The sequence below is a fragment of the Taudactylus pleione genome, unplaced genomic scaffold (assembly GCF_031769625.1).
Source record: "Taudactylus pleione unplaced genomic scaffold, aTauple2 ptg000276l, whole genome shotgun sequence".
Lineage (NCBI taxonomy): Eukaryota > Metazoa > Chordata > Amphibia > Anura > Myobatrachidae > Taudactylus > Taudactylus pleione.
Genome location: NW_028284678.1, coordinates 4,017,126 through 4,044,940, shown reverse-complemented (window position 1 = coordinate 4,044,940; position 27,815 = coordinate 4,017,126).

The window sequence follows — 27,815 nt, the reverse complement described above, 5'->3', positions numbered from 1 at the left end:
ACAGGCCCTACAAAAGTCCCCGGATATGTCCAACCAAATGGGCACTCATATAGCCAGTAGTCTATGTGAAATGGATGAAGGTCAACAAATCCATGCCCATAGGATCAAATACAAGTCAGTGATCCAGGGGCGATTGAAGCAACTGGGCAGCACAACTAGGCTGATGGATGAGCCTCTGCCCCTGATAATGGTGCAGCCACACCATGGGTCATCCTCATCCCATTCCTTCCCGCCACCAAGCTACCAGGCCACACAACTGGGCCAACCCCATCCCAACCTACACCCCATTCAACTTACCTTACTCCCGCTCCCACCAACCGGAAGAAGAGGAGCCATCCCATTTTTTTTATTTTTAAGATTAGAGTCAATTTAAAATATCAACAAGTTTTATCTCTCCCAATAGCTACTGCATGGTATACGGTGCGGATGATGCGGATTGGACAGGGTCACTAAACGCATGATGCAAGGACAGATTTGGAAATGCTGGGGCCTTAATCTGGAGTTGCAGGATGTGCTTCTTGGCCTAATCAATCTATCATTTGACACACAATATACCATTCAGCTGCCTAGCTATTGGGATAGTTAAAACTTGTTTATATACCAGTTTTTATACATTTCAAACCATGTTGGTTTTGGTAAACAGTAAAAAGCAGTCATGTTGGTTTTGCTTTTAAGTAAAAATATGTTAATTGATATTTACAGCCATGTTGGTTGAGTTTTTTTCCCCAGTGTGAAAACAATTATGAATAATGGATAATGAATTTGGATTTATTTGGCTATAGTATAAGGTACAAATGAACAATTGGAGTAATGGTCACAATAAAATCACTAATAAAAGTATACAAACATATGACAAAAACAAACATAAACACAACAATGTGCAATCCCAAAAATGTCTATAGCAAATGTGAGGGAGAGATACGCTATTGAGCGTTTTACTCTAACCCTCCAATCATGCAGTAGGGTGAATTTAAAAAAAAGCTGTTAACCTGCTGTGAAGTAAGTAAAAAGTTCAATTCAGTAGACAGAGTGGTGTCCAAAGTCCAGTGGTTTCACCTTACTCTGTTATGCCACGGCATGGTTGTCCAGCATTCAGTGGTAAAAGGTATAGGAGTTTTTTGCTGGTATGTTTGTTCTTGTCATATGTATGTATATTAATGATTTTATTGTGACCATTACTCCAATTGTTCATTTGTACCTTGTAATATAGCTAAATAAACCCAAATTCAGCATCCTGATTGTGTTGAGAATTGATAGATAGTCTGAGAGTGAAGCACCAGAGTTGCCATTTTTTATTTACCAATAGCCTATTCAGGGAATGTAAACCACTGTAGACCTCATGGGCAGCATCCCCTACATTTCTTTCAGTATCATTAATACAACTTTCAGCACTTTTGAAGTTAGAAACAAATACCTTTTAGTCAATCTATTAAAACAACTAAATATCATCATCATCATGATATTTATAAAACAAAGGAAAAAATAAACACATTAAAAAGATTTTCGGACAAGCTCCAACAGGTCTGGCAATACTTCCAAACTGGAAATAAAAAAAAAAAAACACATTGTATAGATAGAGTATATTGCGAGATCATTGCGAGAATGGGCATCTGTTGAATCGGAATGGCACTTAGCTGTATCAAGCTTACAATAAATACAGGTGCTTTGGAATCTCCTTCATTTGCATATGATCAAATGGACAATTAATAACACTTTGGCACATAATGATCAGATCCCTGTCATTAGTGTCAGCAGCTTTCTGACATGGAAAAGATCAGTATTTTTGTAGGATTTCCTGCCTCCATCTAGGTTCCCGGGTAATGTAGACTAATATGTACATAGCTGCTTTTAAATCAGTTGTTAATAAGAATTATGTTTACTTTTTAATTATATCACTAAAGGATTTTCCTGATGTAAGCCTAAGGCAGTAAGATCCAGATCATAATAAGCCAATAAAATAATTTCTTCCCATAACATAGTGATTTCATTTGAAGCATATAATGGGCCTGGTTAAGAGGTGAATGAGTTCCTGCACGACTGTGATTTCTTACAGATTTGATTGTGAAATAGTAAGTCAGATGGAAGTTAGAACAAAAAGTGTCGTTAATGGTTCTAGAGCGTAGTTGCAGTTTTACACAGCTGCAGTTAATTAAAAAAAGGTGTGCAAACCTTTGCAAAGACGAATTCAAAAATTCTAATAACTGCGCTGGAGTAAGCTGGTAACCATTGGAATAATTATCTAAACCACCTGCAAATGTTAGAAAGCCGATCCATTTCATTTTAACCTTTATAAAATATTTATTAAATGGATGACATATAAACAATGCAAAGATTAATTACACATACTGTAATTATCATCTAATGACATATCACTAGTGGAATTATATAAACACTGTTTCCATATAGTTTGCTGAGTACCCAGGATATAAATGATAGAATTATATTGTTGCAACAATGAAAAATAAAAAATAAAAATATGGTAAGTGACACAGTAGAAAAAATAAATGTAAAGGTCTTTCTGCAAATAAATTCCAGTGTAAAAAAATGGGAGTTTAAGAATACCGAATGTGCAGCAAGTTTTTAGTTCGTCATCAGTTGATACAATATATCAATGTGTTGATAGAGATCGTAAGATAATGTTCCTTACAGGCAACTATAGCAGCTTGCGTAGAGAAATTGTTACACTCTGGCAGAGCCTATAGCCATTTGCTGTTTGGTAGTCAGTGAAAGCTGAACTACATGCAGTAATCTGCTAAAAAGATCAGCAAGTCTCAATGGAAACACAACAGATACTTGAAATATAATTTGCCAATATCAGAGTCACTGACCTGTTCTCTGAATGGAATGGATGTATCAGAGATTTTCACGCACTTGGCCAGAGTGCTGTAGCAAATAATGGTAAGGTGTTTGAATATTAGACTTGCCGGTCCAGCTGGATAGCTTTTAGGTGTTTTATCTGTATGTCTCCACAGAGCTGGTCAGCTGGTGAGATAGTGAACTGAGATAGTGAACTGCTTAACGCATTTCAGTGCGAAGTGCACCTTCATCAGATGAAGGTGCATGACGCATGGAAACACAGCCGCATTTGCTACGCTATGATTAGCCATGGCTGTGTATGCTATACTATGCCATGCGGCGCGCTGTATTTTCACCATGCATTCCTATGGAGTTGCAAGTGAAAATGCAGCTCGCATACCTGCTTGCGGGCATGCATCTCATGCCATGCGTGGCGCGATTTTCCGCTTAAGCGGCAAAGATGAAAGAGGACACATCTTTAATTGCATACTGTTGTGCAACATACATAAATATATTTAAGCTAAGAGCCAACTCACCTAGGATGTACCCCAGAAACCTCCAAATAGCATCATAGGAACCAACACATCCCATCCATCTCAAAACAGCAATACAAAATAGTGTTTGCTCATATCAGCTTAATGATCTCTCACAGGTGCTACTAATAATCTCTGCAGGATTTGTCATTTCCGATAACAGAACTAACATTGTATAAGCATTATGACTGGGTTAATTTCAACACTTACCATGTTTTATGTGCACAATAAACTTGGTGGTTTATGATCTCTCTAATAATGAATGACAGGTTTGTGCAGAAGATGCTGTGTGTGGCCTGTAATATGTAATATGAGAATTTCAGGCGTTTAGCAACTGCATGTAGAAGACTGCTGCAGTGGCAAGAAAAGTTAATTCTGCCATGCCTTCAACTGAAGCAGGAAGTGGTAACCAGGTGGAATTCCAGCCATTATATACTTCAGTGACTGGAGGAACAGCAACAGCCATCATGACATAGGAAGAGGTGGGTTATGTTACCTTACTGCAGCACACTGGAAAATACTCTTGGTTTTATGCAAGCTACTGAAACCATTTGAAATTGTAAACTATGAAGTGGGTTCAGACACTATCAGAGTCAGATCATAACCTTAATTAAACTGCTGGAAAAGCAGTGAGAAAATTTGAAGGGTGGCATGAATCTAAGCTAATCTGCTAAGTATTTTGGACTTGTACATGAAGTTCTTTATTTGCTTTGCCAGGACCAAAGGGTTTTTCGATCACTACATTTAGGCAACCATGGTCATATCAGAACAAGGCAAAATATCATCTTACATGGACTTCTCTGCACAGATGTCCATGATAGATGACATTTTTCCTCAGTCTGCGATCCAAACTTGGCAGAAATATGCGAGCCAAAACATAACCGTTCATCTGTAATTTACTGTACAATATAGAAAAATAGCTAGACAGAGCATTATATACTGTTTAGTTAGTGTTTAATGTTTATTTGTTGTGAGAAGGGACAGAGATGGATGAGGACTACAAATACAGGATATTCTGTGTAGACTAAGATCTGGATACTACTTTCACAATTCTAGTGATGAGGTAAAGTACATTGATGGCTCAGGATGTGCGCAAGCCATGAGAAGACTGAAATTTCTGGCTGGTTCCAGTGGTTGAGAGAAGCCAGGTGTATGCTGGGGCACTGGTAATAAATACCTGTGATATCAAGTGTAGTGGATAGTGGAAGGACTGTGAGTGAAAAAGTATGCAGCTTATCTCCCCTGATGGAATCAGTGACCAAGGTTTTCAGCAACTAGACTGAGGAGAGGGATAGCAGGGAAATGGTTTTCTCCCACCTAGACTGAGGAGATGGATAGCAAGGAAGTGGTATCCAGCAGATGGGAAGGCAGGTGAAGAATTACCTCACATATACTGAGGGGATAAATGTATTCTGGATTGGTGAGCAGCCCAACCCCAATTTAGCCACACAGTGTTAAAATATAAAACACTTCAGCTTGTTAATCATTATACCACACTATGTGTATATGTAATAGATATAACACTCTTGAAGATGCAGTCTGACATATGCACGCCTTAGTGTGCGTTCAACCACGCAAGGCGTGTGTATATCAGTGCACAACCACACAGCAAGGAGTGGTATATCTATCCTTATAAAATGGGCCCTGTTGTGACAAAGTAGTTATACATGGAGATGATATAGGGTATTGTATCTGTATATCATCCCACATATAGTAGTTATACGTGGGATGATATACAGATACAAAATTGGAGAAAATAGCTCAGAATAGGCTGTTTAATTTGAATTATTTTTAATGAATAAACATTTTACTGGATAACAGTGTGTAAGAGTGGTTTATTTTGGAAAGAAAACGTGTTGAATAGTGAATTGTACTGAAAAGAAGAACTTATTGCTTATTCAAAGTCAGGACTGGCATGTCTGCTCACTGTTGGCTGTGCTGGATTTTGAAGTGACTGCTCAAGTAAATCCTTTTCAAGTTCTTTGGTGAGATCTAATGTAATCTAGCTAATGTGAGATAGCTAGTCATGAAGTTAGTGATTGCTTTTCTGTGAGCAGTGTGTCTCTGTCTCTGAGAGATTATAATGTGTACACTTTGGGAGTGATACTGCTGTGGCTTTGTGATGAGGCTCAGATTACAGTTGGAAGTAGACCAAGCCTGAGATGTTCAGTTGTTGGGAAATAAAGCACAGCCATGTGATCAAGTGGGTCCAATCAAGTCGGTTTACTCTCGCTCAATATACCACACCATTTAATAAATTAGTATATAGAAATAGTTGAGAACTGTTTTCCACATCTACTCTGGTTATTGTGTGGACACTGAATGTCAGAGCCCTAGTCAGCCAGTGGCTGTGAGCTTTATTACCCTATGACTAAGAGGTTTGTCCAACTTCCCATCACACCTTGTCTAGCACATCTGCTCAGGTCTCTACGGGCAAGCTATGCATTTCAACTCTTGTTGGCTGCAGAGCTTAAACAAGAGCTAAATAGAACACATTAATATTTGCGAAGATTCAAGACGAACAGCAGGAGATGGACTAAGGTGTAACACCAGACTGTATGTATTTTTTAGTGCTCATCAAAATCCATGCATAGGCAAATGACCCAGGCTACCATTTTTTATTATTGAGAGATTTTTTTTAAAACACGTAACATTGGACCTGCATTAATCAGAGGATTAATGAAATATTTGTTTTCAAATGTGTTCAAGTTTAGGATTCTAAACAAAGTGGAATCTATTAGTAAATACCATTAAGCACTGTACATAGCCATTTATAAATTGTCCAAACCTTCATTCCTTTGTTATTGCATGAATGTAAGGAATGAGTGTGGGGTGCGCAGAGGGGAATAGGATTTTGAGAATAAATTGTTTGGCCAATTCACAGATTAGTTATGGGGAGGAACGTTGTGGCCGGAGGCTGTCCCCACGTGTACAATGGCGGCCGCGGCACTGAAGGGGTTAACCCCAGTGCTGCGGTGCCATTTTTAAATACCCAAATAGGCGCTAGGCGCCCTGTATTAAATGTCACCGGCGCTAGGTGCCGAGTGTTTAATGTTTTATGTTGCAGCGGCAGCGTGTTAACCCCCTGGCGTACTGCACTGGGGGTGGGGGCTTTATGTTGGTGCCACAGCCCCGGAGCATCTCCACCGGCTGCGGCAGAGCGTCAGGAGGGCCTGACGCTGGGGACCGGGAGAACGAAGGGCAGGGAGCCGCTCCACGCTGGGACCTGGGAGTGTGACTCCCGGCATCCCAGCTCCACAGGGATGCTGCTGGTCCCTTTGTGCCGGCTGCTTATGGCAGCCAGGCAGCTGAGGGCAGGGTGGGATGCTGACCACTGGGGACCGGGAGCGTAGTGTCCTGGACTGCAGGGCTGAGCACTGCACGGGGCCAGTTAGCCACATGCTGGGAATCGGGAGTGCTTGCTCCCGATACCCCATGTGGAGGGAGAGGCTGTGCATGGGGCCACACGCTGGGATCCGGGCAAGCCGGTTCCCAGTGTAACAATGCTGGGCTGTCCAGGGAAGAGGCAGCAGCTGCTGGGAGACCGGGGAAGCCAGTCTCTGGGAGATCGGTGAACCAGGGCTGGATGCCGACTGCTGAGGGCTGGGAGCACAGCTCCAACTGCCCCAGCTACCCGGCAAGGTGGTAGGTGCCGGGGGGCTGTGTGTTGTGCTACAGCCCCCAGGCCATCTCCAGAGATTTCAGGGCTGGGGAGCCCAGTTCTGAGCGCTGGGCAGTGTAAAGTATACAGATAAATCAAGAGTATTTATAAAATGTAATAGAAAAGGTGTATACTGCACTGAGCCAGGAAGAGCAGTCCTGAGCTGCAGTGCTGCTGTGTATAACAACAGTTACCTGTATTGCAAGTGTGATTGTATGTATTTTAAATGTATAAGTTAAAGTAAAGTGCACTTACCTGTGATTTCCCTGGATGGCTAGGGGGATCCAGAGTCCTCAGTGGGCTGCTGGATCTTCCAGCCCATCCAGGGAAATAAAGAATCCTCCTATGTTGCCTCATGCCTGGAAGTGGGATGAGGAGGTGCATAGGGAGCTGGCTAATGCAGCCAGCTAAGAATTTCCAGCGAGCTCCAAACAGACTTTCCTCCATGGCCATGAGTCTCTGCCAGGGACCCTGCTTGCCCACCTCTGGAGCTCAGATTCGGGCAAGAGTAGCAAGCTTGGTCCCTTAGCAGATTCCTGTAAGTCCATTTTCGGAGGGAAATCCTTATCTTCCTAGGCTCTGTCCAGACGGAGCGGAGCCGTGGGCGTTGCCCAGCTCCCAGGTTTAGCCCAGGCACAGGGGAGTCAACACTCCCCCTTGCCATAAGGGACAATGTTAAACATGCATGTGGCTAGCATATGCACAGGTCATGCACTTTTGATGATTGGTTGGAAACCACAGGGCGGGCTTACCCCCTGTGGAAATGTGTATTAGAGTGGCATAAAAGAAGGACTTGTGCCTAGTAATATTGTACATCCTTGTGAATCCTGTGTGGAGAAGAATTGCTGTAACATCTTGTATTGTATGCTGAAATTCCCCTTCAATCTGAAGGGAGGGTCTTTTCTAAGACTGAGAGCAATAAACACATTTGCCTTTAAATTCTATTACATCTGTATCCTGCGACCAACAGAATTGCGCAAAACGCTATTCCGTTCTCCTGCTGTTCTGGGTAAGAGCTCCGTGTCTCCAAGTTCAAGCCCTCTACCAAGTTACCATGCAGACCTGGTCCATTGCGAGGGATCAGGTGGGAACAGCCAACACCAAACATGAGGTGTGTCCGCAGTTAGTAAAAGCATAAGCAGCAGAAGTGGTTCCAGGTGCCTAGGCAGGAGCCTGATTGTACGTAAAAAGCGGTTCCAAACACCGATGGTAGAGTTTGGTGGTGGCAACATCGTTACATGCCCACAGCGCAGTGGGCGGAGTCAGTGACAGGCGGACACTGATGGTGAGTGGGAGTCCAAAAGCGCTAACCCATGACCAGGGATGGCCTAGGCGAAAAGGCGTCCGGTCACATCTAATATTGAGAGACATAGGTGGGAGAAATTAGCATGTGCTAGTATTATATAGTAAGAAAAAAAATTATATAGTATTGTTTATTAAGAAAAACGTCATACACATATTAATTATTGAGTATGTAACCTATTTTCTACTTTACCAGACTTGCAAAGATATTGAAAGATGAAGTTATTTCTTTTATGCAATTTCATCACTCACTTTTAATAGCTATATTATTCATTTTGCTTGTGTAATAAAATTATAAAATTATAAACTTCCTTTAAGATTGGGATTAAAAAAAATATTTAAAGCATTGTGTGCTGTGTCATGTTGGTGGGAAAGGAGGGTAGGTGTCGAAAATGTAATTACACTTGGCATAAGAGGTTTACCCAAGCCGACCCCAGGTGGACATTTCTTACCATCAATCAACACCTGCAAGACTCAGGTAGAGACATTGTCTAACTGCAAACAACTACTTAGCAGTTTGACTGCTCACCAAGGCCAACATAATGTGAGCAACCATTATACAGTATCCCTAATCTTTTCTTGTTTCAAACGTATGTATTGCATGTTTATTTTGACTTTGATTGTGTCCTTGTAGAATGTAAGATGTCATCATTATTAATCATATAAAAACATTCTGTAATTGGTTGAAAAGGTAGAAAAAAACATTGTGATATGGCGGATGCATAATTTACTTGGGGACCAATCACCGTCAAATTACGCTTTATTTTATCCATAAAGAAATCAGTTAGAGAAGATAGCGCCTAAAACATAAATAAATCTAGCTAATATGTAGCATAAGCCACATTTAGTCTGTTTTTAATGTATCCACGCTCCAAGTTGTTTCATTTGCAATAAATCAATACGTGTTGTGAAAGTTAGCATTGTCTATATAAAAGATCAATAGTGGAAAATTGAAGAAAAAAATTACTTGAAATAGTTTTATTTCCCCTAATATTGCAGCCTTTTAATTATTTATTTGTAAGTAAGTCCCTATGGAGAAAATGTATAGCTACTGTAGAATAAATATTTAAATACCACAGAAAAACATATAGCTAAAATTCCCTCTTAGTTTCTTTATTCAAGCAGGCATAGCAGCATGATCCAAGTTGATTACATTTTTATATTGCTGGATAAAGCCTTTTGAATATTGCAGATATTAGACACTGTATATGCATTATGGTATTTTTTTCTGTTTAGCTTTCAAAATTACTTTTATGCTGTGTTGCCAAATATTTGAAGCTACACTTTCAAAGACTTTTTTGTTAGTTAATATTCCACTAATAACCTCGGTTTCTTGTCACAAGGTAAAAGAAGAGCAGATGAGAATTAAAAGGCACAATCTGACATACAGTATGCACTCACTCCGGCTTAAAGTTTAAATAAAATAATGACTACAGTATATATAGTGCAACCTTTATATGCTTCATCAGATGGAGAAACAAAAAGCCATCCAAAGCTACACAATGAGCCATGACATAGGGAGAATGTACCTTACTATAGCGCAGAGGAGAATTCTATGTGTTGTGTAAGGTGCTGAAACCCTTCAAAGTCGACAACTGTAAAGTGAGTTCAGACACTGTCAGGTAATACCCCTAATTATACTTTTGAAAAAGCTGCTCAAGAAACTGGAGGAGGAGCTGAAAGAAGCAATTCCACTAAGTATGTTGGACCTTTAGATCAAGTCCTTTATTCACTTTGTCAGGATCCAAGGGTTGGCAGCATCTTAAAATCAGATCAATACATATTGGCAGCCATGCAAGGTTTAAGCCATACTTCATGTCTTTTTTTACAGTGGACACAAATCTGAAGAGGTGCAAAGAGCTGCTAGCATGCAAATTGTCAGCTCTGGGCGGTACGTGACATGCCAACATCTCCTTCAGTTTCTCCGGAAACTGCGGCTGCCTGGAAAAAAACTCAGCATTTCAAAGATACTCGCTGCTGATGCAGATGAGTCAATGCGACAGTTTAACATCTGGTTGGGTCTAGAAGAATTGACAAAAAATGTTGACACCTCTACCATTACTTCATCTGATACCATCACCATTCAAAGAATGGTTGAGGATTATTTTAATGATAGCATCCAAATAGGCATGTCAGACAGCCATTTGACTACTGGCAGGAAAAAAATGCAATTTGGAGGCCCTTGCACAAACTGGCTTTGCTCTACTTAAGCTGCACATCCTCCAGTGTGTACTAAGAAAGAGTTTTCAGCACAGCCGGGTACCTTGTCAGCAATCGGTGTAGGAATCTACTTCCTCAAAATGTGGAAAAGATTATGTTCATCAAAATGAACTACAAATTCCATGAGGAAGACCTTTACTGGCAATTACATCAAAGTCCAGAGGAACCTGTAATGGTGGATTCCAGCGGCGACAAATTAATCATGTGTGAAGATGATGTACACATTGATCAGGGTGAGGATGAGAATGGTGATGATGTCTTGCCTCTCTAGAGCTAGTATATACATATTAAATTCATGTTTATTTGCTTGAACAGGAAAACAGTACAATTCTTCAAATTACTTCAGGAAAGAGATATGTGGAAGAAGGACACATTTGCTAACAATTGTATCATTCTTATATTATGATGATAATAATAATAATAATAATAATAATAATAATAATACTATAACAGAGCTTTATGTTGCCCTGTGCAGTCTCCACCACTGGTTCCTAAGGATGATCTGGGCAGGTCCACAGGTTGCAGGATGCTTCTCCAGAGTGTCCCTTGAATGCTCCATGTTACTCTGCTGTAGCATTAGTGGCTGCATGGTGCCTGTCTGGAGCATTCCTTGAATGTTCCATGCAGGGGCGGATTGATGTTCCATACAGGGGCGGATTGGGAATTGAAAGTGGGCCTTGAAAAAAACTGTGAAAGTGGCCCTCGGTGCGCGCACCAAAGAAGTGGGTGTGGCCTCGTGGAAAATGGTGTGGCCTAATATGAAACGCCATGCCCACAAGCCACTCCCCCGTTTCAGTCATGCTGGGGGAATGCCTACCGTGCCAGGAGCTGATGGGTAAGCCCACAGTCCCTCTCTCCAGTGAATAAGCATGTGAATGAGTTTTTTCTTACCTATATGATTTCTTTGCAATGGCGAATCTCTGAAGAAATTGATCCTCCCTGGATAGGCAGTGTCTTGAATTGGTATTTGCTATTCATACACGAGATCCCATGGTCTGGAAGGCGCCTGTATGTGTCCCAATAAAACCAATGTCATTATCATGTGACAGAGTTTCAACCAGATAATAAATGTGGGTTTCCCATATCAAACAATATTATATTAATAAAATATATTTGCTCCTTTGGTACCATTTGCATCAGAATATGGTTTCAGTAGAATTGTTATCTTACTGAAGATTACTGTACCCAGTGTTTTCTTCTAATATTTCCAGCATTCCTACCACCCTGTATGTGTGTCTCCAGCACCACCACCTTGGTGTGTCTCCAACCTATCCCCTCATGTGTTTCTTCAGCGCTATCTCCCTGCGCTTCTCCAGTGCCACCCCCAATTCTCTCCAGCACCATCCACCCACAGTGCCATGGTCCTGCGTCTCCTGAGTGCCATCATCCTGCGTCTCCTCAGTGGCGTCCTCCTGCCCTAGCACAGAATAGCCCTTATTTCTCACACACAAAGATCATCCCCCCTTAGCACAGAATACCCCCTCCCCACAGACAGATCAAACCCCCCATCCCCACAGACAGATCATCATTCCCCCACCCTTAGTATAGCAGATCCCCCATCCCCAGACAGATCATCTCCCCCACCCTTAATGTAGCAGACCCCCATCCCCAGACAGATCATCATCTCCCCTGCCATTAGTATAGCAGACCCCCCTCTCTCAGACAGATAATCATCTCCCCCACCCCTAGTATAGCAGACCCCCCTTCCCACAGACAGATCATCTACCCCAACCCTAGTATAGCAGACCCCATTCCCACAGACAGATCATCTCCCCACCCCTAATATAGCAGACCTCCCTCCCCCACAGACAGATCATCATCTCCCCAGCCTCACCCCTAGCATGTCAGACCCCCCCTCCCCCATAGACAGATAATCATCTCCCCCACCCCATGTATATAAACCCCCCTCCCCCACAGACAGATCATCACCCCCTAGACTGCATCCAGACCCAATTGTCTCCTATCCACTATGCCCCCTCCCCAGGCTGAGAAATGAAACTGAAACATGACACTTCACAGCCTGGGGAGGGGAGAGTGGTGAGGATGTGATCAGGCTGACAGACTGCTCTGACTCGCCCCCATCCCCACCACAACGTACCCTCCCCACAGCCACGCTGTCATCTGCAGTCCTGCACCACTTCACCTCACTACTCGATGATGCTGACTGTATGCTGGGTGGTGCCTTGCTAGGATGCTGGCCGCTGGCCTCTCTTCTTGCAGTCAGCTCAAGCCAGGGATCTCAGGGGAGGTGAGGATCACCTCAATAAAGGCTCTCTTCCTCTCCTGAGCACCCAGGCTTAGTCTGAACCCCAGGGCTCTTCCCCACACCCCTGTAGCATTGGGTACAGGGATAATAGTAGTGTCAAAAATTAGAAACTAATGTTTTTTACAGTGAAACTACAGGTGCCAGCATGCCTGCCCTTTGGCACTTGTGGAACTCTAAGTGCCAGCAGGTTGCCGGCACCCGTATTTCCACTGTAAAAAAATGGTTAAAAAAACACAGTACACACACACAGTAAAAGTTTATTACATACTGTACACCTTCCACACTCACACATACTTACTGGATGATCTGTCCCCTTCGCCAGTAGAATTCCAATGGGAGTACCTGTGAACAAATATCCTATTACTCACCTCCACTGGTCTCCGTAGCATCCCCATAAGTCACGAGGACAGCAGACTGAAGCCATCAATGTGTTGTCACATAGACTGCTACCCGGCTTCTGACGGGACACCCGACATGTAAAATGTCAGAAGCCGAACCCGCCAAACAATCAGTGGCCGCTTTACAATTACCATGCAGAAACATACACAAATCACACTGATCTGTATTTGTTACTGGCAAACTTGCAGCTCAGGAAAAGGTCTATTTAAAACTTCTATTTAGCTGTGAGTTTGCTACAATTACACCAGAGATTGTCATCTAATTTCTTAGTAAATTTCCAACTTGTATCTTTTTCATGAAAAGTAATTCCGAGTTTGGCCGATGGTGAGTTTATTTGAGTTTGCAATCTCAACTGAGTTTTACAGTGGAAAGAGAAACATCTCTCCCAAGTTATTCTTTAGTAAAAGTTGAAAAAAAAACCTAAACTCACCCAAGATTGCAATCTTGACCAAACTCAATTCTTAGTAAATTTACCCCTAAGTGTCTACCTGCTATAGGATTATCTCCCTGGCTGGTTTGGAATTGTTTAAATAGCTGCCGGTTCTCATTCCGATGCTGGAAGAATGAAGGGAAGATATCCGACAGTGGCCGGTAAGTACTCTAAGGATGCAGGACACAGGTCAGATCAATAATGCATGCAGGAGGCATGACGACTCTTGCTGCATTACCATATTAGTGCTATCGCAGTTGCTACCATGTTAGCAGCTGCAATAGCAAATGTGTCAACAGCTAAATCACCCCCACATTTGTATTGTAATTCAGAGTTGTACGGTATGCCGATGTCCACGCATTTGTGCGATTTTTTGCTACTGCGCATGTGCAAAACACTGAGGAGAGTCTCAATGCACACATGAGCTGTAGTTGTGCACGATATTCACAATGTCTCTGTGAACAAAAGGTCCTGAGAAGACCATTGGAATCCATAGAGCCGGGCCTTCCTACCTAAATATCTGTCTGTTATTACCCAGTTTTGTTCTATTAATGTTTACAATTGTAAAGCGCAACGGAATATGCTGCGCTATATAAGAAACTGTAAATAAATAAATAAATAATAAATAGTAATTCCTGGGAGGAATCAGGGAGGTGGCCGAAAGTGTTCATAAACGGAGGTTAGACTGTGAGCGTGTTATGAGTGTTCCAACAGTGTGTCTGCACTCAATGCTGTATTCTCATTCGCAAAAACCATAGTCTCAGAGGCCATGTATAGAGAGAAAGTTGATGTCATTTGGACAGTCCAGGATTTACTTGAAGAGTCAAAGTGCGGGCAATGTTGGGTTGATGGCGATGTGCTCTCAACCCTCAGAGGATTTGCACACAATGCAGATAGGGGGAAGTGAGTGTAGCAACAGTTGCTCAGTCCATCACACTGTATTAGAGGCAAAGAGTCTGTTAGCAGGCATTAGCTTATTTTCACACATAAATCACAAGTGGAATGAATGCAGTAGCATACAACACTGAATCAGGCCCTGAGTTCTAAAATACGCTTTACCAGAAACATTAAGGGCCTGTTTCATGGTGGATGCATGGGCGTAACTACCATGTCAAAGTTACATATGTTATAGATATTTTTTACAATTGTTTGGTAGATAGGGGCCCTTGCAAACTTTAGCTATTAGGCTTTCAAATACTAGTTACGCCTCTGAGTGGACACAGTGTCGATGCTGCATGGCAGCATTAATGTTCTCAGTCTGTACTGAGTTGTACTGAGCATGCATCCTGATAATTACCACCGGGAGGCACAGAATGAATTTAGACACAGAGAGAGGCAATTTCAGTTGGCATTTCTGGGCGGCAACAGGAGGTGGCTAACCAAATGTTGGCATGTCACTGTCAAGATGCCGTTGCACTGAACCCGGTGGCTGTTCAGATGAACAAATTGCCCATGCCATAGGGCTGGAGCAATCTTCGATGGTGCGGCCAATGTTGTGGCCAATGTGTACAGCAGCATATTAGTGCCACAGCCAGCAGGTATCTCTAATCAGATCACATCAGTTGTGGCACTAGCATAAAGATGCAGTCATGCTGCGGTAAAAGACGCAATCGTGGCTACAATACCATGCACCTCCTTAATCAGGCCCTGAGTCTGCAGGTGCTGTATGTGATCAAAATATAATTATACACTACTAGAAATACCTTGAGGTGATTGATATTATTTAAATTGAAGACCTAGAAAACAAATACAGATATCTCTAAGATCAAGATGACTGTGGTAGACTGTAATACATTAAGGGATAAGCATTAGAATATTGGATCGTGTGTTTTTGTATATCCAGGCTCTTGGGTGGCTGTAGGAATTTTTGCTAATGGCCCTGATTTAGAGATTTATGCTAATCTGATGGTTAGCACACATCTCTAATGTTTGGGATGTTTGGGAGTATATGCTTGTGCAGGACCTGTTCAGCAGCTTCCTCCATCTGAGGAAGCCACTAAAATGCATAGGAGAGTGGAGAAATGCGTTACAGTGTACCCCGTGATATTGGAGAAGTTGTTAAAATCGCTGGGAAGCACCTTCTGCATCCAGATAAGGAAGCACTCACTATCCCATTCATTCCTCCCACTGTGCTGCATAATTGGATGCATCAGCAGCAGGAGGTAATAAAGGAAAAATGTCTATGTACTTATGAATTATACTGGAATATGCTTGCTCAGCCAAGTGGAGCTATGAATTTTGAATACCTGCATGGTATTTGTGACTGTATATACTACTACTCTACTACAAGCCTAAAAAGGAGTTGATCTGCAAATCCATTTTTCCTACTAGTATTGTTTGCACTAATACTCTACAATAAGCCTCAAAAGGAGCTTATTACTAACTATTTTGGCACAATCTACAAGACGCTCTGCTTACTAACACTTGTTTGAAGCTTAGAATGAGCTATTTTGTTAGATGCTATACAATACTAACACTTTTCAAAAATCTGACCACTAATAAATGGATTCTAAAAATAAGGATTGATTATGCTAGTATTGCCATTGGGGATTTATATAATATCTCTCTATGCCATTTTTTATTTTACATATATTTGTAATTTTTATTTTATATTATATATTCCTATATATGTCATTTAATATATATATATACTGTATATATATATATATATATTATTTTTTATTTTATATTATATATACATCTACCGTGTTTCCCTGATAATAAGACCTACCCCGAAAATAAGCCCTACCCTTACTTTTGTAACCCGGTCTAAATTAAGCACTACCCCGAAAATAAGACCTACCAAAATCCCATTTTGAGCTGTGAACACTTCAGAGCCTAGCGTTCCCAGTCATGCAGTGCGCGGGTGATGTCATGACATCACCTGCGTGCTGAGGATCCTGTGCTGCCGCGCCTGCTGGATCATGATAGATCCTGTCAGCGCGCAAGTGAGAGGGACATCCCAGATAGCGGCGAGTCAGGTAAGTACTGTACTGGTGGCTGGGGGATCAATTACAGGGCAGCTTGCAATGCAATAAGGGAGGCTGCATAAGGGACACTGCTACAGGGGGGGCCTGCATAAGCGGCACTGCTACTGTACAAGGGAGGCTGCATAAGGGACACTGCTACAGGGAGGGCCTGCATAAGGGGCACTTCTGCAAGGGGGCCTGCAGGGGGGGCTGCATAAGGGTCACTTCTACAAGGGGGCCTGCATAAGGGGCACTGTTGTCAATGTTAATTAAAATAAGACCTACCCCGAAAATAAGCCCTATGGTGTTTTTTTGAACAAAAAAAAAATAAGACTGTGTCTTATTATCGGGGAAACATGGTATATGTCAGTTGCATGACATTTTTTTACCATTGGTATTCATTTTATATAAAAAATATTGTGTTGAATATTGCTGAGTAATCTATTTGAATAAATTTTTTTTTTTTTTTTTCATTCCTGCTAGTTGGACAGCGCTTTCTTTCTTCTTTTGAAGTTTGCTTCTTTAGTATTTCTTAATTTTTCTAACAAGGTTGACAGTACCTTTTAGAGAGCTGCAGTCCACCTAAATGCTCCGAATACTTGAATAAGTTTGAGGATAGATAAGCACCCTGTTTGATATGTAATTTTGTTAGGTAAGTTAAAGGTTAAAAGCTGGGGGGTGGTCAGCGTTTGGTTACTTGAAGAGTATAAGCCTATGGTAGGATTTATGGGAGGGCTTAGAGGTCCCATATAAATAGGGGAGGGGAGCCATCTTCCTCTTTCCAGTTTATTCAACCAGGCTGGCTAAGTGGCAAATACATTAAATGTTACCTGTCTGTCTCTCTCTTGTTTCATTCCCATGTCATTTCATCTTTCCTACCACCCTCTCTCTCTCCTTTTAAGCTTCTTTTCCTGCCTTCATTGTTTTCCACTTTTTCCCCTCTCCCCTTCCTGTCAGCACCTGTCCCCCTCTTTCCTCCCCCTCCCTTTCAGCTATCATCCTATTCTTTGTTAATTTGTCAGCCCCCCCTTCCCCCCAGCAAGTGACAGCATGCCGGCCCTGGCTTCCAACATCCCCCTGTCATTTATTGGAGACGACAGGCCCTCAACCCTGCGTCTTCCCCCCCAGCTAACCAGGGCCTCGGCCCGCTGCAGACCACGATGCCACATCCCCCGTGAGGCCCCACTTCAAGCCCTCATGTGCTGGGCACTCCCGCGGCTTCCCTACCTTACCTGCCCACCTCCAGCAACAGTGCGAGCAGCCCAGGCGGCTCCCGCTGCACGCTCCCCTTCCTCAGATAATGGCCAGCCCACGCACTGCAGCGGTGGTTGGCCCCACCCGCAGGGTCGCGGCGGCCATTTTAAGCAGTGACCAGCGTTAACATGGCGTCCTGCTCAGCCCCCCACTCCTCCACTGCTTTGGCAGCAAGTGGATCCCTCCGTGCGCAACCTCACCGCTGCCTCAGCCCCAGAGCCCCACCCGTTTAGTGCAGCCCCCATGGGGGTTTCCGCATCACCGGGGCCCTGAGTTCACTACCAAGCACATTGCCCCCCCTGTTCCACCGCTCTCATGGGAGGGGGTTACACTCCCTCGCCTATTGGGGGCATTTGGCATGCAGCACATAATACCTGCCTCGCACTATATGTTCATTGCAGTGCATCCCGGTTGGTCCCCTTAATTCTCTGCCACTGGGCCCCCGAACACACCCCTGTTACAATTTCCCAACCCTTATCCTGCAGCAACCATCCACCCCCCCACCCCCTTTGGTCCATTACGTCCCCCACACCGCACCCAGGGGCCCTGATCCCCCCTTTGCCAGGGGTTCGCGGCTTGCTAGCAGGCACAGAGACTGCCTCTGCAGCATGCCCCCGCAGCCACATATTACAAATCTTTCCACATGATAGAAACCCCACTCCCCTGCCTGCCCCATCATCCCCTTCCCTCGTACCCCTGCCGCCCGCAGCAACCCCACCCCCCCTTCTGTGGCAGGCATTGCTGTTTCATTGGTCTCACCAGTTATTTTCTCGAGCCCCCAGGTCACAGTTTCGGAGCATTCCAGGCTCATTGAAGGGTATGGTAATTGACGTCGACGCAAGTTGTGGTGGGCGCACCAGGCATCGAGGGACTGTTGGCAAACACACAGGAGGATGTGGCTGGTCCTTCAGCATCAGGATCCGGTGAGCATGGTGTTACTCCATTTCACACAGCGCACTTCACACATACACTGTTTCTATCAATTCTTCCAACTCATCCGAAGGGCCGCGGCAACTAAGGTGCCAGATGCAGCGCTAGGTATGGTTTACTGCGTGATTACGGCTATCCTTAAGGGCTTAAGATCTAAAGTTAGAGAGGATCAGGAAGGGTAAAATTGTGGATATGTTGACAATTTATACCTGTGCTAATAGGGTTTTGATCAGGCTTGGTCAGCTGGGATTGTTTCGGATGCTTAATTCGTACCAGAATTAAATGGCAGGTAGGTATGTATTGCGAAGCACTACCTTGAGTCCAGGCCAGGCAGTGGTTCAATTAGGTATCAAGGACGTCGAGGTTTGACTTGCAGTCGATCATTTGCCTACGCCGTCTGAGGATTCCCCGGCTGGTCTGAAGCAGCCCTGTCGGACCGACCCTGGACCTGCGGGCATCAGTCGCGGGTAGTGATATGTGGGTAGTGATATGAGGCAGGCTGTGGATACAGGCATATCTGCATGCTCTGTGGGAATGGTCACCCAGCCAAGGCATGCAGGCAGCACGGAGGTGTTCAGTGATGTGCCATTGCTAAGTAATTTGGTTTTTTTTTGAGGAGCTGGTTGGGTCGTTATCCCCTTTGGGGGGAAGCAGCCTTTTTTGTGGCAAGGTTTTGGTGTAGGTTTGCATTTACCTTCTACACGGGCAATATCCGGGGTTCTAGGAGGGTTCTGAAATTGGCAAGTGACCATCCAGAGGCCTTTAAATGTGAAGTGGAGGTGGAAGACAAGTTGGGGCACATGTGTGGCCCCCTTTTGCTCCCCCCCTTTTGGGAAGGTTTAGTTGGACACCTACGCATTATATCCATCGGATTGTCGTGTCGTTTACCAATCTGTCATACATGCCTTGGAGATAGTACAAGGTTTCAGGGGGATGGATTTACTAGATAAGGCGGACATCAAATTCACTTTCCGGCTGCTGCCCATTTGCCCCAAGTCCATTAGATATGTGGGATTTCAAATAGCAGGGCTCTATTACCGGGACAGATGTCTGCTGATGGGCTGTTTCATTTCATGTACTTTTTTGGCCTGCTTTTAGTTACTTTTTGTAGTGGTGTATCAAAGCAGGTATGGGACATATTGGTGTGTCCCACTACCTGGATGATTTTCTGTTAGTGGGGCAAGTAGATGTCTGAGTTTACGAAGATTTACTTTTTTCCTTGCAGGCCTTGTTCGTCGTTATGAGTGCCCTGGAGGTTCGTGACAAGACGTAGGGTTTAGTTATGCGCATATCCTACTTGGGTATAGAAATCGATACCTTGTTAGAGTCATGCCGCTTCCCTATGGAGAAGACGTGCGATTTGGGGGGAGTGACTAGAAGCATTAGTTTCTGCAAAGAGGGTTTTTTGCTAATACAGTTGCAATCGCTTGGGGGTCACCTCAGTTTCGTGTTTAGAGCATACATAAGGGTTGGTTTTGTAGTAGATGGCTTGGGAGAGCCACAATTGGGGTTAGGAAGCCTCATCGCCTCGTTCTGCATCTCTTTGGAGCTGAGTTAGGTTCTGCGCATTTGGCGGGTTTTTTATGCCCGATTTCAATGGCGTACAGATATGGCCTTCGGCACCTGTAGCCAATTCCAACTTCAACTGTTACAGATTTGTCCAGTTCCTTGAGTTTTGGTGCAATTTGTAAGGGCATGGTGCACGGAGCCGGGGCCGGATGCTTGTCAGGTTCAGGGTCTAACCAAGATCATCCTTCTTTTAGGTATTTTCCCAATTGGACGGGTGGTTGACCTGTGGGATAGCAAGATTTGCAATAGATGAAACCTGTTTTGGTGATACCTTAGGAGTGGTACAGGCCGGCACTAATCAGGGATGGAATTAGATCCGGCCCCAGGGTTATTGAGCCATTTGGCATTGCAATGTTGGTAAGGAATATTTAAGTTTAGGGCTAGGCAGGTTTTGGGCATCGCAAATGAGATATGCCTTGCAGCGTTTGCAGTGTGTCAGGTTTCGTTCGCTCGTGTGCACCTCCCACTAGTACATGGTTTAACCTTCTCCTTCCTTGCCTGGCAGATCATAGCACCAGCACCAACGGTCTCACACTGAAGTCAGTGGCACATAGTACCTTAAAGAACTACACAGCGGTTTTGTACGATTGGCAGGGTTCTTAGCTTCCAAGAGCTGGTAAGGTAGAACGGTTTGATGATTTTATGGCAGAGTTTTGTTTGGAGCTGCCATGAAGGGGGTCATTCCCAGACGGCTTGTTATCAGATATCTCTAATTTTTCCAAGTCATGTGTTTGGCGGATCAAGCCAAATAATTTGTACTAACCAAGGCGTTAACAGGGTGGGCAAATGAGCATCATAATGCAGGCATTACGTGGAGCCCCATCAACTCTGCTTTATTACAGGATTTGATTGGGAGAGTAAATGGGGTTGCTTAGGGCAAGCATTAACTGCCCCCCCTTTTTTTTGTTAGTTTAGCCTTTTCCTTAGCTTACATTAGTTTGCCATTATAAATGGCAAACTAGTTGCTGCTAATAAGATTTCTGCGCTATCAGATTTAATGTTAAATAATGTACTTATTAAGCCGGTATTGATCTTATGCTAACTACATAGGTTTAAGGCAGATTAACTGGCCAGGGGGGTGAGGAATTTCTATTTAGGTGCATGCAGATCTCGTGTTTTTATACAGTTGCTCATGCAAGGGGCTTTAATAATGTTTGCCCTCCAGGTGGCGGGCAGTGGTTTATACATGCTAATCTACCCCTTTTGTCCAGGTAGCAGTTTAGGAGGGTGTTTCACAATTGTCTTACTTGCTTTAGGTTACTTACAGAGCTTGGTGGAACTCGTTAATTTAGGATAGGGGGAGCAGCTGGCACAGCGGTTGCGGGTGTTTTCAGTCGACTTATTAAAAACAGAAGTTGTAGTTAAAGGGGGATCAGTTGCATAGGTAGCTGCGCTCCATGCGAGTTTGTTGGGGAACCCAAGGGCCTTTTGCCTACTGCTGCTATGGAGTTTGAGGGGCTTTTCAGATTTGCCCTCAAAGAGGTTTGCTGTTTTTCACCTTCAGATGGGTCACCCAACTATTAGTTTCCCTTCCCTTGGTGGATTGTTGTTATATGCCAATTTCTGTCTATATAAATTCCAATGTCTTTCTATATAAATGCCAATTTATGTCTATATAAATGCCAATTTCTGTCTAGGTGTACTTTTGGACAGGGTTATCCGGGAGTGCTATTTGGTGTGGTTTAAGGGGCATTCCTATATTTACTGGTTTAGCCAGCACCCCTTGGCATTACAGGCCTAATAATTACAGTGAGCAAGTAATTTACATTGGTTGAGATTCGTTAAATGCGCTGGAATCGCCAGATAGATGCCCTATGGGCGGCAGAGGAGTAGTTGGGGCCCCTGACTGGGTGGTCGTTTACTGGGGAGGCAATGATTTGGGCACGTGAGTGGGTATTGAGCTAATATTGGCCATTGCACGTTTGTCAGTAGCATTGGCTGGACATGTCATACAACACCCAATTTTTTGGTTATGGGCAGAGAGTTTTTGGGAGCCCAATGGATTACACCTCACGGGCGCGTGGATAGAGCTGTTCATTAGCGACCTCTGCAGTTTCCTTTATTTTCAGGAGGATCACAGTTTGGTGGTCGGGCCTGGTTCTGCGAACTGGGCTTTGGCAGGAAGCAGTGCTCCTCGGCGGCCTATTATTAGCGCAGGAGTGCCTGTGGTAGCATCTTTCCTTTGAGAGCGGCAAGTTTGGTCACCACCTAAAGGGGGGACCTGGTCTCCATTCCAAGGGAGGGGCAAAGGCTGTGCCAATTAAGGGAGGATGGTACTGCCCCAGGTCAGGCTGCGCAGGGTGGGAATCCGCCCCTATTATTTACTATTTAGTATCCATCGGGCTGTGGCCTCGGAGCACTGCTTTCTTCTTGCCACCTATTTCTAGGTTTAGAATAAAGTTAAGTTAACAAAAGGGAATAATAAAACAAATGGGTGACTTAATGCATCCGAATACTTGAATAAGTTTGAGGATAGATAAGCACCCCGTTTCATATGTAATTTTGTTAGGTAGGTTAAGGGTTAAAAGCTGGGGGGGTGGTCAGTGTTTGGTCACTTGAGGAGTATAAGCCTATGGTAGGATATATAGGAGGGCTTAGAGGTCCCATATAAATAGCCTGGTGAGGGGAGCCATCTTCCTCTTTCCAGTTTATTCAACCCCACCCACCCACCCATGTCAGATGGTTTTTATAATTTTTCTTTTGTAGGATTGTTCATTCTCTGTGGTTTCTCCCAACAGGTAGAGGTGCAGCATGGAGGGAAACAGTGCTCCTCGGCAGCCTATTATTAGCGCAGGAGTGCCTGTGGTAGCATCTTTCCATTGAGAGCGACAACTTTGGTCACCGCCTAAAGGGGGGACCTGGTCTCCATTCCAAGGGAGGGGCAAAGGCTGTGCCAATTAAGGGAGGATGGTACTGCCCCAGGTCAGGCTGCGCAGGGCGGGAATCCACCCCTATTATTTACTATTTAGTATCCATCGGGCTGTGGCCTTGGAGCACTGCTTTCTTCTTGCCACCTATTCTAGAATTTTAATTTGATCAATAAATTCTGGCTGTGACCTCTTTTAATTCCATATACATGTGTCAGTGTGTTTATTTCTAGGTTTAGAATTAAGTTAAGTTAACAAAAGGGAATAATAAAACAAATGGGTGACTTATTATATTATCACTAGTCAGACCAACGCCCAGATTGTTTTATTTGTTTAATAACAAACAGAACTTGAAATATACTATAATAAAAAATAAAAGTCTGCAAATTGCTTTCATTTGTTATTTGTCATGCAATTAATATTGTTAATTTTGGTTTCCATCAATAAAGATATATTAAATAGAAAGATCCTTACAGTAAACTAAACATTTCATCACTGAACTTGAATAGACAAGTCTTACGTATTTCAGCCATCCCATAAATATAAGAGAACAGTATGACATTCGATTTCAGAGGGAACTCTTGAGTAAAGCCTTCATTTAGCAGATGAAGACAATTGTATAAGATGATGAATGATGATGCACTTCTAGGCAATTTAAACAGATTAAATATAAAAAAGTAGACATTTATAGATTAGCTTTGACCCATGTCACTGCAAAAATCAATTAGATCAGATATAACTTTCAATATTATTACACCATCCAGTGGACAATGAAATGAAATTTCTTGACATACCTAAAACTGGAGCATTACTCATTTGCTAAGTCACATTGTGAATCATGTAGCATAACTTTATTAGTATTCCTGCTTACTTATAAATTATTACAGTATAACAACTAAGACAGACAATTGTAATGTAACTAATTGGGACATTTTTTGAAAGCATGAAAATTAGAGCACTTTCCAGTAAATGTTTCCATGTGTTTGTTTTCACGTTTCCATACAGTACAATTCAACTCGACAAACCAGTGTACCATGTAGATCACACATACAGCTTTGGGGACTTATTCATTAACAAATATTTGTGGCTTATCCCACAAAAACAACCATTTTTGATGGGTAATTGCAAATATTTTGTATCCCCTGATTACCGATACCTGCTGCGATCCCCCTCCATTCCGACTGGCAGCTGCAAGCAAAATTAAACTTTCTATGGGGGATGTGATGCTATCACATTTAAAAACCTCCAGAATGCGTTGCATTCTGGAGATTGGCCCATGCAGCTACTGCTACCTTAAGATGTAGCCTATGGGTTACACATCACATAACACAGGTCTGCAAAATTTAAGGTATTGAAAGCTTTTTCAATAATATTTAATATTCTTAATTATACTCCTGTGTACATCAAGAAATCGTATATTAAACAAATACCACATCACATTTAACTACTGTATAAGGGGTTTACATACATTTTTGAGAAAAAACAGGAAGTTTAATTGTTTTTTACATATTTATTGTGAACTATGAAGAAGTGTAGATGATATCACTGTGTTTTTGTCTTAATTACATAATAAAATAACAATAAAATCAAACATTAATAGAAACAAAACCATAATTATTGAAAAAATCGTTAATGTCTTGTTTTTTTGTCTTCAAACTTCGTCTTGTCGCTTTTCTCTGTGTCGTCTCTGTGTATCATCCAGCAATAGTCAGCCATAATGCTGACATCCCAACAACCCTTCTTTCTACATCTTTAATGTGTTGGTGGAACCATTCACCCAGTTCTTCACTGTAGTCTCCGAGATCATTCGGGAAATGCTCAATATGGGAATTAAAAAAATGTACCTTTAAACTCATATTGCAGCCAAGGTTTCTGTAACTATTAAGCATTTCCCTGACAATTTCTTGTAGTTTGGATCCTTGACATTGCCTAAAAACTTTGAAATCACTTGTATTGTATGAGTGGTGTGTACTGTATATGTACTGTGTGTGTACAGTATGTGTGTGTATGTGGTGGTAGGCAGGGGTTAAAATGAGCTGGCACAGGGCTAAACTGTGTTGCATCTGTTGTATTTGGTTCCACATTCGCCAGCTCATGTTGTAAATTTCAGCTCCAGGACCATGTGGACCTTAATCTGGCACTGGGCGGGGGGAAGTTTTAAGATGAGAACTGAATTGCAACATTCTATACTACTGACTGAATTAATTTAAGACAATGTTTTATAAATAAATATAGACAATCAGATAAAGGATAGCGCCAATCGCCTATCACGGACCCACAAGACACACAACAATGTAAATGTATAAAAACAATTTATTACACTCAATCAGTAAGAAAATGCAAATGACATAAATAACAAACATGGGGCATATGTTTCAAAGTTTAATGTGAGATAAAATTGTGAGATATATATATATATAACCAACCAATCAATTCCTAACTATAATTTTTTAAACACAGCCTGCAAAATGTAAGTTAGAAATTGATTGGTTGGTCATATAGATCTCACAAATTTATCTCACATCAAGCTTTGATACATATGCCCTATAGACAGCAAAACTGCAGCTGATTCACATGTGCGATCTATGCAAATAATGTAGTCAGGAATAGACACATTAATAGGAAAAATATAGAAACTTAAATGAACCAACTATAGTCTAATCAGGATAATGTCTGGGGAGCACCAGCTCTGAGCTCCGATCTGATACAAGTGATGTTATTTCTTTTAGTGTCAGTCTGTTTTTGAAGAGTTAGAATGTAACATATGCATTAGAGATTTGTATCACTTCTATAAGTGTATAAGATCCAAGTTGGAACAATTCGCAAAATATCCTTAACAGAACTCCGGATAACTAATGCTAAATTAATATTGAGAAGTTCTGATACTTATCCACAGCTAGTCCCAGCTAGTGCAGGTGTAATGGCTGACCGATCTAGCTCATATCTGTATGGCCTGTACAGTGTGAGAGTATGGACACCAAGACCCGACTGTGTAAGTCCCTCCGTGGCCCGCTTGGATGTATATAACCAGGCAATGTGAGCAGATAGATGGCTCACCTGGTATGGGTCCTCTTTCTTATTGTGTCTTGTCCCGACTTTACACAGGTGCACTTGGGAGAGTCACTGCTGGCTGTGAAATGGCTTTCCTTGTATGATGGCAGTTGGCAAATGCCTGACCTCCGCCGTGAGGGTACACACGCTCAATGGAGATGCTCCTTCTGAGCAACCAACTCCGGAGCATCAACAGCTTGAGTATGAATTAGAATCTTCCTAATGTGGTTCTAGCATGATTCAGTTGCAATCCATGCAAGCTTCCAAAAGGATAATTGCTAGTCAGGAGTGTAGACTTTACTCCAGGGACACAAGGGTGTCACAAGGGTGTCCGTGGAGTAAAGTCTACACTACTGACTCACAATTATCCTATTGGAAGCTCTCATGGATTGCAACTGAATCATCCTAGAACCAAATCAGGGAGATTCCACTGTGTAACCAAGCTACTGATGCTCCAAAGTTGATTGCTCAGACGGAGCGCCTCCATTGAGCATATGTACCCTCATGGCGGAGGTCAGGCATTTGCCATCCACGATCATGTAAGGAAAGCCATTTCACAGCCAGCAGTGACTTTCCCACGAGCACTAGTGTAAAGTTGGGACAAGACACCAAAAGAAAGAGGACCCGTTTATCTGCTCACTTTGCCTGGTTATATACAGCCAAGCGGGCCATGGAGGGACTTACACAGTCAGGTCTTGGTGTCCATACTCTCACACTGTACAGGCCATACAGATATGAGCTAGATCGGTTGGCCATTACACCTGCACTAGCTGGGACTACCTGTGGGTACGCCGGCATGCATGCAATGATTGGCGGGATGCATTGCATGCAAATTGCGATGTGTCATGTATCCCACCCTTTATCTCTCGCCAAGATTTGATAACTCTCCCCCTATGTGAGAATGCCCCTTCCCATCAATGCTGCACCTTACCTGTTGATAGGTTTCATAAGTACAAAATGTGTGTGTGTCTGCATAGGTGCATTCTGTTTTTGACTATGCGCAGCTAAAAATAATGCAAGTTATGCAACACATCTGGTGTAGCATTCTGGGCCTGATTCAGACCCGGTCGCAAGTGCTGAGTGCTCGCAACTGGGTCGATGGTGGCCCAGAGCGCATGCGCACAACGCGCATGCGCGAGACCCAGATAGCGACGGGCACTCCATCACTCCGGGTCTCGCACCAAAGGGGGTGTGCTGTCGATGTTGAGTGACAACACGCCCCCCTCTGGTGGGCAGGCTGGGGAGGTGGCTGCCCAGACGGAAGCGTTCACATGAGAACACCTACCATTTGGGGGCAGCCCCACTGACTTCACAAGTGATATCAGTGGGAGAGCTTTTGGCTCTGTTTGAGCCAAAAGCTCTCTGGGGCTTGCAACCACGAGACCCTACCACAAGGGTCTCGTCGCAAGCCCGATGGTCGCAATGGTCTTGACCATCGCGACCATCATCCTGGCCACTCGCATTAGCTATGGGCGGTAATCCACAGCAATGCGAGCAGCCAGAAGGCCGCTCCATAAAAAAAAAAGACGCCCTGATTCAGAGTGAACCGCTCTGTCAGAGCCTCCGGC